We start from the raw sequence: 11,233 nt of genomic DNA, 5'->3' as shown, positions 1-11,233 counted from the left end.
GTTGTGGCTTTGGGCTTAGCCATTTCCCAGCTGTAAGATTTAAGCAGGTCACTTAATCTCTCTAAATCCCAGGTTGATAATCAGTAAAATCAAGAGTTTTATTCACTAAACTAGCATGAGCATGTCTCTATGCCCTTGTGGATTGTATTGGTACAATCTTTCACTTCAAATCCAAAACCAGAAGGGACCGGGAAATTGGGATGCACAAAATGTAGGAATTTCCTTACTTCTTGCATCAATGAGACAAAATACTTGACAGAAGTGACTTGAGGAGAGAAGTCATGGAGGCAGGAGTGGACTGGTCACCATTGTGTCTGCAGTCATAGGGTAATGATGGCTGGTACCCAGATAGCGATGTCTTTTTAGGTCAGTTTGAGTCTCTAGCCCATGGGATGATATTCTCCACATTTCACATGGTTCTTCCCATCTCAATTAAACTAATCTATAGAAGTCCTCATAGATGGGCTCATGATGATTCTAAATTCCATCAAGTTGACAAGAGAAAAAAAAAGAAATTAAAAATATTTTTAAAAAGTACTGGAGACTTACATTTATGGAGCAGTTCCTATGTACTCGGTAATATGTCATGTTCTCAACCTGGTTGCATTTTTGACCTAACAGTGGAGCTAAACTGGTGCTCAAAAAGCAAGTAATGTAGCTCCAGAAATAACTGCATAGCAGGATTTAGGCTCCAATCTACCACATTCACATGTCATCTTGTCTTCAAAGCAGATGTCCCCTAAAGGGTACTAGACAATTATAAAGGAGAAGATAAGATCAGCAAGGATCCCCATAAAAGGCATTTCCAGACGGGAGGGCTAATGTGTGGACTTTCCTGGCCTTGCAGAAATCTGGACCAAAAAAAAAAAATATCTCTCCCATCAGAGTCTTAGTGCTATCCTATCAGCAAATATTTGAGCATCTATTCCATCTCACAGACTGCCCTAGGAACTGATGTATATAGAAGCAAGACCAAAGTGGAACAACAGAAATAAATAAAAATGTCTGCATTGGAGAAGCTTGGAGCATGGCAGTGAAAAATGCTGCCATAGAGCTCAGGAGGCGATATGGTAGGGGGAGCAACAGGAACACCCCAACAGTGGATGAGGAAAGGTGGGAGCATGGGGGTCTTCACAGATGTACTCCAGGACTGACCTAAGAGGGGCAGGCAAGTGGAGAGGCACCTCTCAAAAAGAATTTCCAGAAAGTGAGTGCACCAGACGCTGTGACCTGGACCACAGCACCGTGGTGAATTAGGGAGATAGCAGTTACCTCAGTCCAGCCAGGGTGCAGAGAAGGATCTGCAAGAGATGGAACTAAAAAGGTTGACAATGGTGAGTTTATATAAGAATTCATGTCCTAGAGACTTTCCATGTTAATGTGGAAAGAAAGGGCAGGGCTTTGCATGCTCATTGCAGTGTGAAGGGTACATTAGAAAGGGGAAGAGCCAGAATCAGGGAGGTCAACAAAGAGGCTACTGAATTATTCGTGGAAAACTATAAACGACCAGAACCAGGTAGTGATGAAGATGAAGAAAGACAGATGGATTTCAGGATATGCAAAATCACTTAGCTCCCAACCATGCCTACTCTGCTTTTGCTAAGGTTTCTGCCAAGATCTTCATCACAGGGCTTAGAAGTGGAGAGAGTAGAGCAGACCCATCTACAAGAATCAGTTTGTGGACTGTGTACCCTCATTAATGCCATAGACCCCACTGAAGTTATAGAATAGAAAGAGGTTTAGGAACAACGAGCCAGGGACTGCCAGAGGAAAAGTTTAGGGATGGACATTCCTGGCAGAGGTGGCACAGGAAAATGTGGGAAGGACGAATGTGTCAGGCGTTGGAAGTTCTATGAAGCTCTGTATGGTAAGAATGAAGGCAGTGTGGACACAGGCTAAGTGAGTAGGTATGGTCAGAATTCTAAGGAACTTCCTGTATGTGGTCCAACCTATTCACAAGACTGCAAGGACCATCAGAGAATGACAGATAGCCAGGCCAGAGCTCATCAAAGGAACACCACTTCATTAGTAGCATGAAAGAGAGTTTAGGAGATAAACAGAGGCATTTTGGGAGGATCTGAATTGAATAACCTGTGAAGGAAGGAGGGAAATGGGGAAGAGAGTGCTTTTAGAGGTACTTTAGTGCTTTAGGGATAAATGGGTCATCGTGGCTTGATGAATGGGTACAAAAATAGGAATAGACTTCCAGGCTTTTGGTTTGAGGAGCTAGGCTATATTTTTAGTCACTCTTTAATAAAAATAAACTAGAAAAGGATGATGGCAGATCAGTCAGGGCCGCACAGGAATCAGACAACTCAGTTGTGAGTTCTGAAGAAAGTTTTCAATGAAGGAAAGATACACAGATGCCGACAAGAGATAGATGCTCAGACACCCATGCTGTAAGGGCCATAGGAAGATGTCACTACCTGAAAGGAGGAAGGCAGGGGGAGAAAAATAGAATTGCCAGTACGTTGTAAAGTTTGAAGGGCATGAGAGAAACTGTGTAGCCACAGAGATGCATTGGAAACCTCACAAAGCCTGACCTCACAGTCTTTCTATATTTTTAGGTTTTGCTAGGATGTCGGATGGGTCAAAACTGAATGGAATCTCAAAGAAGTTATTGGTAAAGATAAGTATCCAGGGTGAGAGCTGAACACATAATGGGAAAGAGAGGAGCTAGAGAGCAAGAGAATAGGAGAGGATTAAGAAGAAATATAGTCCTGTCAATACTTTGACATCTAGATGTCTGTGGGGTGACTATATGAAGCTCAGCGGTGTTCTAAGCTGTAGATAAATCTTTGGGTACCGTTGCCAAGTTTAGTGACGTCTGATCCTTCTTTCTCAAGGATTCTTAGGAGAATTAGATATGATATTGATCCTTTAGAAAGTGCTTGGGGATTAAGCATGCATCTTGTCTTCCACAGAGAAATTACAACAATGTCTGTAGTATGTCCATTTCAGTAAGAGTGTGGGAGCTTGTATATTTCATCAGTAGTTGGCAGGATGTACAAAGTCTGTGAAAGAGGAAGCAAAGCGACAAGCCATCTCTGTGAAGCTGTTTTGTGATGGGAGTCTCACTCTATGCCCAGGCTATCCTGGAAGGCAAAGTCCTTCGGAATGCTTAGGTCATAGGTATTAATGACAATGACCCATCCAACCCTGGCTTCACATCTAAGCTTTCCGGATCTTTGTCACATCCAACACACTCACCCACAGACACATATAAACTCCGGTTTCAGGGTAAGTTATTTTCCCATTTATTATTTTTTTTTTAGTTTTAAAGACTCTACCTTATGATTATATATATATATATATATGTATATATATCTGATTATATATATATATATATATATATATATATATATATATATATATATATATATATATGTATATATATAAAATCATGTTGACTGTAGTCCTGGGAAAAAAGTGTAGCTTGGTTGTTGAGTGCTTGCCTAGGAACATTATGTGTATATGTCTATGTGTGCTTGTGCACACATGTTCAGTGTTGGAGATGGAATTAAGGGCCTGTGCACTCTACTGCTGAGCACTTTCGAACCCAGAAAATATGAACTTTGATGAATGGAACTGTAACCTACTCAGCATACCTTATTCATTCATCAAAAGACCTACATGAATCCCTGCCCTAGTACATCAGCAACTATGCACTTGACAGTGTAAAGTGCCATTGTGGCTCTTCATGCACCTGGAAGGTCACATGACAGCACCACCTGCTGCTCCTGTCTAGAGCAGTTTAGGCACTAGCTGACACATGACTGGGATTTTTCTCTGAAGCTGGTGTATTTATAAGTATTATAAGTATCCTCACTAATGGCAAACATATCCTCTGAAGGGAAGGTTGATTTTTAAACTGGGAATAACTGAAAGGCCCTGGGTACTAATGACTGACCCGAAGGACCTATGAACTTGTAACTTAGAAGTAGAAGGCAGCTGGACCTGACTGCACAGCTGTCTGCTATTCAGTGCAGGTGCAAGCCATTTTTACCAATCTTTTTTAACTTTAGACTTACTGAAAAAAAAATGCATTTTCACATTTGAGTAACCAAGGTGGCTCATGGAACCTGTGGGGTGGGGGGAAACCAAGGTGGATATTTTTTAATGACTGGCAACAGTTTTCTAATCTACTACCAAGTGGCTTTAATGACAACCCACAAACAGAAGCCAAATAGATACTCAGAAACAGTCTTGAGTTTTGGCACCATGCTTGGAGTAAGTGTCTGTTTTCTTAAGGACATAGCTTCATTTTATTCTTTTTATGATTGCTTGTTAATAGCAGTATCAGTCCTACTTGCTAGTCAAACTCTTTTGTCCTATTTTGACAGTTACTCTACCTTTAAATAAATCTCAGGACATTCCAAATATTAATCTCTCAACATATTTCTTCCTGTGCAGAACCCTACCTGCCCCCTAGAATGACTTAGACTTGGCTAAACTATGGAATGGAAGCAAGCTTGGAGTTTTATTGGAGGGAGTAGAAGGAGGCAGACAGAGAACACAGAAGTCATGACTTCTTCACTGTGTGGTCATTCTTACCATGCCTTTGAAATAACAGATGCCAGAGAGCTGCCTTGCACAATGTGTTTCCTGTGGCTAGAAATGAACAAGCTTGGATGCGGCATCACAATTACCTCCGAGATTTATCCACGTGTGGTTTCTGCTGGCCATTGAAATGAGGGTCTATTTGTTTCCTCCATAATTAAGTAGCATTGCAATTCACCTGTTGGTAGATGTAACCTTCTGCTAGATCTAGAGATACGCTTTTTTGCTGTAAACATAATATTTGAAGAAACACAGGCATCCGTGTGAGGATATTCACTGAGTCCAACCAGTTGGGATCCGCAGTAGCAGGGTCCCACTCTTTCTTCGACTCTATTCTTGCTCACTCTCTGTTGTAGTCAGAATGTAAAACACCCCATAAACAGTCACATGTTTGAAGATTTGGCCAGATGATGATACTGTTTGGGAAAGCTGTGGAACCTTTGGGGTGGGGGATAGTGGTCACTAATTTGGGATGGGGTGGTGTTTTATAGGTAAGTATCGCTTTCCATTCATTCTGTCTCCTGACTGTAGACGCAAAGTGTTGGTTCAGCCTAAGGATCCTACGATCACGCCTTTCTCTTTCAGCAAGATGGAGTCCCTCTAAATGTAAGCAGAAGTGAGCATGCTCTCCTGGACTTGCTTCTTGTCAGCTACTTGACCATAGAAACTAGAAAAGAAATACACCTTTCTAACCAAGTCTTATTGCAATGCTAATAGAGCACCACTTTGAATTTTAACGAACAAACACAATGGACTTAGGGATTTAAAGCACCGAGAGAAGAGGCAAGAAATTCCCAGCACCCATTTGGGATACTTCACAATCACCTGTGACTTCAGCTCCAAGGCACCTGACCCCTCTTCTGACCTCTGAGGGTGGTACACTCACGTGTGCAGACCCACATAGATACATACACATATGCATAATTATCTTTTAACCTTAAAAAGTAAGCTTAGTTGTATTACTGCTTTCTTACTTTTCTTCAAATGGTACACATGACTTTAACCTATCACATTAAAGTCTACCTGAATGAACGCCTACCGACTTCCCCAGCTGTGTCTCAAGCCTCTCCCTGCTTTGCTGAGCCACAGAGAAAACCCGCTTCTTTAAATGTGCGGCTGTGTCTTACTGAGGCCCTGTTCTGTGCTGTTTCTCCAGCTGGGAATGCTGCTCTCCCTTTCCCTTTGAGTTCCTCTTACTGCTCACTTCCATCTCAGCTGCAGAGTGCCTTTCATCACCCAAGCCTTCCCCACAGAGTAGGCCAGCCTTTCCCTGATCCCTCATACAGCATAGCCTGTATATGCCAAGACTGTCACTTATGGTTAGGTTTAACCACAGTTTTCAGTGTAAACATCGATATTCTAGATTATTTGGTTCATTACCATCTGGTTAACTTGCAAATGTCCCTCCTACTAGACTGTAAGTTCGAGGTCAGAGACCATGTTTCTCTGCTCACTTTTGTCTCCTCATGGCACATGGGCGGCAATGACTAAGTCTCACTGAACAAATGAATAAATGAGAGGTCAGAAATCTGTGTGTGCGGAGATCAAGTGTAAGTGATTTGGGAGAATGAGACTGGATCAATGATTACAAACACATAATAGATATTTGTGAAAGTCTATTGATTTTTTGTTAAAATATGTCTCAGACTAGACCAATGACTCATCACAATGAACAGTTGCAAGTAAAGATGTATGGACAAAAAGGTGCGTAGTGTGGGACACACTGATACGATATAGCTTCCACAATGAAATGTTTCCCGTGCTTCCTCTGGTTTGTTTTTATTTTTATTTTATTCTTTTATCTCGTTGGTGGGGGGAGATTGCACGGATGGAGGTTGGACACAAAGGGACTGAGAGATGAGTGGGGCTGGGGAAGGTACATGATGTCAAACTCACAAAGAATCAATTAAAAAACTGTAAAAATACTCCTCTGAAAGATTGGAGGTAGGAAAGGTTATTAGTTAATAGAATAATAATTTAAGTGTAAGAACTAAGTATTAGTTAATAGACAATAATATGTATCCATTCGGAACCCTTCCATTTTGTTTAGTTTTGTTTGGTTTTTTTCTATTCTGATGCCTACTCGCCCAAACAACTAGAAAGTAGTATAATCCAGGCATGTGGCTCTCTGACTATTCACCCTGTTCTAGAGAAGTGCAGGAAATGAGCAAACTCAACTGCTTGGTGGTCCTCTTTTATACCACTTGTAACAAGTTGATCAGTAATATAAACTATATTTTGGACAGTTTTAAATGGAGTTACCATGGGTGGTGGTGGCGTATGCCTTTAATCCCAGCACTTGGGAGGCAGAGGTAGGCAGATCTCTGATTCCAAGGCTAACCTAGCCTATAGAGAGAAAGCCAGGACAGCCAGGGCAGTGATACAGAGAAGCCCTGTCTTGAACAAAGCAAGCAAACAAAAAGCAGTGAAGTTACATTTTTGATTGAAGTTTCTATCCTATGGTTGCTAGGCAGCAAAATTATAATTTTATTATGAGCAGTAACATATTTGATTTATTTTCTTACCTTAGTGAACAGCGATCCCACCTCTGCCTGAAACAGAGTAAACTTAATTAGTGACTTCACCACAAAAACAATAATGCTCGAGGACAGAATTCACGGACCATTCTTGTGCTCTGAATAAAAGATGTAATCGGATGCAATCATTTCATTAATACACACATGGCCCTGTAATGGAAATTCAGAGGACCAGATGGCCAGGAGTGGACTGAGATGAAATGAGATGGGTGTTTTCAGTTTAGCAACTAACTACTTAGCCTGTGTGGATTATATTAAGTACTTACAGAACCACATGAACACATTTTCAGAATGAAATTCTGGCTTTGTGTCCAGCCGCAGCCATTCCCATCATGAGGAGAGAGCCCGCTTCACTAGGCTTGTTAAGAGCTCCACCACTCCACACTCTGACTCTGCTCATTGTTACAGTGGGGCTCAGACTGGACTGCATATTAGAGCCAGAATAGGGTAAATATTTTTTCTTTTGAAAATACAAATGCATAGATTTCACTTCCAGGAAGGCTGATTTTTATTGGTCTGAGTAGAGCTTAGGTACTATGAGCTTTCAAAGCTCCCTGGTGATTTTAAGATGCAGTAAATACAAGAATCATTGCATTTGTGTGATTCCTGTATTTCCACAAGCTGGATCCTTTATAGAGCAATAAATGAAGCAAGTACTTTTTGTGCAATATCATTTGGAAAGGTTTAGATATCCCTTGCTCCCAAATAGCTGCTCCCTTCTTAAAGCATAGTATTCAAAAACAACTCTTAAAAAAAATCTTCATTTCTTTAGATGAAGGCTTTGCAACTTAAATAAGGCTAATTCCTCCGAGAGGGATAATACATTAAGTGGTTATCAGTTATTAACACCCTGTGTGTATTCCCTTATCCGATTACTTTCCTTTGTGCTGGAGTGTCAGGGGTGGGAGTGGGCGAACACAGTGATGGGGAATTCAGTAGTCAACAGGATGTAAATCCAAGGTGAATCCCATCAGTATAGAAACATGACTACATAGCCGAAGACTCCCAACCTTCCCAATGCTGCGATTCTTTAATAAACACAGTCCCTCATATTTTGGTGACACACCTCCAGCCATCAAATTTTCTCATGGCTACTTCATAACTCTAATTTTCTGCTGTTATGAATCCTGCAGTAAATATCTGATATGCAGTATATTGGTTATGCAACCCCCAAAGGGGTCATGACTCACATTTGAGAACCACTAAATTAAACTGAACACAGAATGATGGACACGTGGGGGTGGCCCCTCTCTAGTCTCAATACACTGTTGAAACAAGAAGCTCTCCATAGCGGCCTTTGTTGTGTGTGCTTGAGACCAGAAACCAGTTTGTTTGACAAAAACAACCTCTGAACTAGACTACACCTGAGTCCCAGTGATTCTGACCAAACAGTTGTTGGCAGCTTCAGAAAGTTAAGGAGCAGGCAGACAGCAGACTCTATAGGGCTTGAGCATAAACTTCAACTCTTAGAGACTTTTCCTGTGAAGACTCATTCCAATCCCACTTTATAATATTGGAAGCTTAGCTAAGCCAGAAGAACTCAACCCAGAGGTCTGACTTTCAGCACTGCACTCTGGTGTAAAAGAAGCAGAGGCAGGGTGCTGATGACAACCAAAAGATATTCTCCCAGTTTGACAATTTCTCAAGAGCAGGCCCTGCCCACACATATTTCCTCTGTAATTTCCTCATCTCTTTTATACAGACTGCAAACTCAGCAGGAAGCCTAGCTATATCCCGCATGGCTGGGGCTTTGGGTGGACAGTGACAAAGAGATCGTGGAGAGGCGGGTACACAGACACCAGGAAGACTCTTTTGCCCTCACTGTAGCTGAATAACTTGTGAATAGCTTTGACTTAAAAGAAATCTCTTCCTGCAGGTCTAATGAGCCTCCCTGGGAAGCTCCCAATGTGAATGGGAATCACGACTTGACATAAACGGGAAAGATTATGTGTCAGCAGGGCTGATTTGATTCTTAATGGAGTGTTAATTTATTTGCTGTGATTTCACACATCTGCTTTGGTCACAATACCATATTACGTTAATCCCTGAGATATTACTGTGCAAGGTATATTTTCTATATACAAGGTGAGTGAGGAATGGGGAATTTGTACATGTGATTTTTTTTTTAAAGGGGTACATACTCTTTTATTCAAAGGACTAGCAGAAGGAAGATGGTAGATTTGAACAACAGTTAGAAACATGGTTTCTTTAGGCTAAGTCACAGTTTGGATTTTGGGCTCATGATTCTGGCCGTATTTAGGACTATTTATGATCGGTACGTTGGACAGCTTTAGTCCCCCTTGAGACAGCAAATTTTGTGTACCCTTTAAGACAAGTATTTCTCTAAACATCGGGGCTGAGATTTAAACATATGGAAGAAGCACAGAAGATAAAGAAGAGAGAGAGAGAGAGAGAGAGAGAGAGAGAGAGAGAGAGAGAGAGAGAGAGATCCTTTTGCACCAAAGAATAGATTTCATTTACCATTTATGTTCTTTTAAGTCTCCTAAGACAGGTTAGTTTTGTCCCTTCATATTTCCATTCGGGAACAGATGCATGCAGGTCACTGGGGATCTGAAGCTGAGTTAATTCCAAATGTTTGTGAATGATATGGGAAAGACTTTATGTGGAGACCAATCCCAGGTGGGATGGAGTTCCTCCCCATCACACAAATCCCACGAGACTGCAGATGTTGCCACTTCCCAGGAGAGATGTGTCCAGGGCTCTGATCAGCTTTCCAAGGCCACCTTGCTGATGCTGATGCTGATGCTGCAGCCTTGGCTGTGCTGCTGCAGCTCTGCCTGGCTTAGTGTAGCAAGTGTCATGACCACAGTGAAGAGGAAAAGAGAGGAGAGGAGGGCATCAAGGACCAAGAGTTATCAAGACCCCCAGCCCCACCCCCCAGTAACCCAGATCAGCCCTAATGTGTAGAGAGCCCCATGAGGCAAGTGGATCTCCTGTATTAAATAAAATTAGACCATAAAGAAGAACGGAGACCAACTCCAATCAGGGAACATATAGGTCTCTTAGGTCACAAGAATTTGATGTTCTGTGTGTCTTCATCATAGTCCTCCAACAAATGCTTCATTTCTGCAATGCTGAAGAACTGTGGACCATGCCATGAGGAGGAGTACACTTCTGTCACCCAAGTCACACATGGCTCAGGAAAGCAGAGGTCAGCGGATCAACCCACATTCTTACAAGGATGAAGTTCCAGTGAGCTTTCACTTACCAAATATTGGAAGTTGAGTTGTTAGCAGGTTCGGTGTGGAACCTATGGTTGAAGAAAATGAAGTCTTAAGCATGTGTGAAGGTAAGAGCACATCCGGAGATACCTCCACAGTAAATTATATCATTGTTAGAAACTCAGTCTTCGCTGGTTTTGCAGCTTTTCCTTCTAGATGAGACAAAGCTTTCTCTAGTTGGTTAATGTGCATTGCTGTTTGCTAATACAGGGATTCACGAAGTGAGCAACCCAGAAATTATTGCGATTTAGATCCTCCCAGATCTAAATCTAATGTTCTCCAGGATTTTAACTAACTGCCTTAGAGGTCTTCATTGTTTTAAATTACATCAGTCTTCCCAAAGGCTCTGCCTACCTTTGCCACTGTATGTTAAAGATACTGTGGAAAGCAGCATGGTGGATAAATATGCCTTCTGTTCCCTAAGGATTTATGTTCTGGTGAGGTCAGAAGTGAAAGGTTCACCTCCACTCTAACATGGACAGTCCCTACGAAGTTTCACTTACCCAGGCACACACAGGCCTGTTTAAAGCTCTGTGAATAGGACGGTGGAATTTCTTGGTTTCTAGGATTTATTCTTGCACTAGCAAACATGAAATGTAAAAGTGCTCCAAACTTCAAGTGACAGGAGATTGTTAGCAACTCAAAAACTTGGGACTCTACTTGCCCAGACTTTAATGGGCCAATCTGATATGGACACTTGGTATCTCTATTCTTAACTTACTCAGGTGGCTACTGGGCACTAAGGTTAGCGCTGTCACTTCCAAATTCGATTTTCATCTGATACCATTTATTTAGTTTTTAAATTAGAATTAACCAGAGGAACTTTGCAGTTGACTTAAACAAGTATCTTCAATCAGAGAGGGACTGAGCAAATTTAGGCAGATGAAGTATTAC

This window comes from Micromys minutus, assembly GCF_963924665.1.
Source record: "Micromys minutus genome assembly, chromosome: 17".
Classification (NCBI taxonomy): Eukaryota; Metazoa; Chordata; class Mammalia; order Rodentia; family Muridae; genus Micromys; species Micromys minutus.
This window is presented reverse-complemented; position numbering follows the sequence as displayed.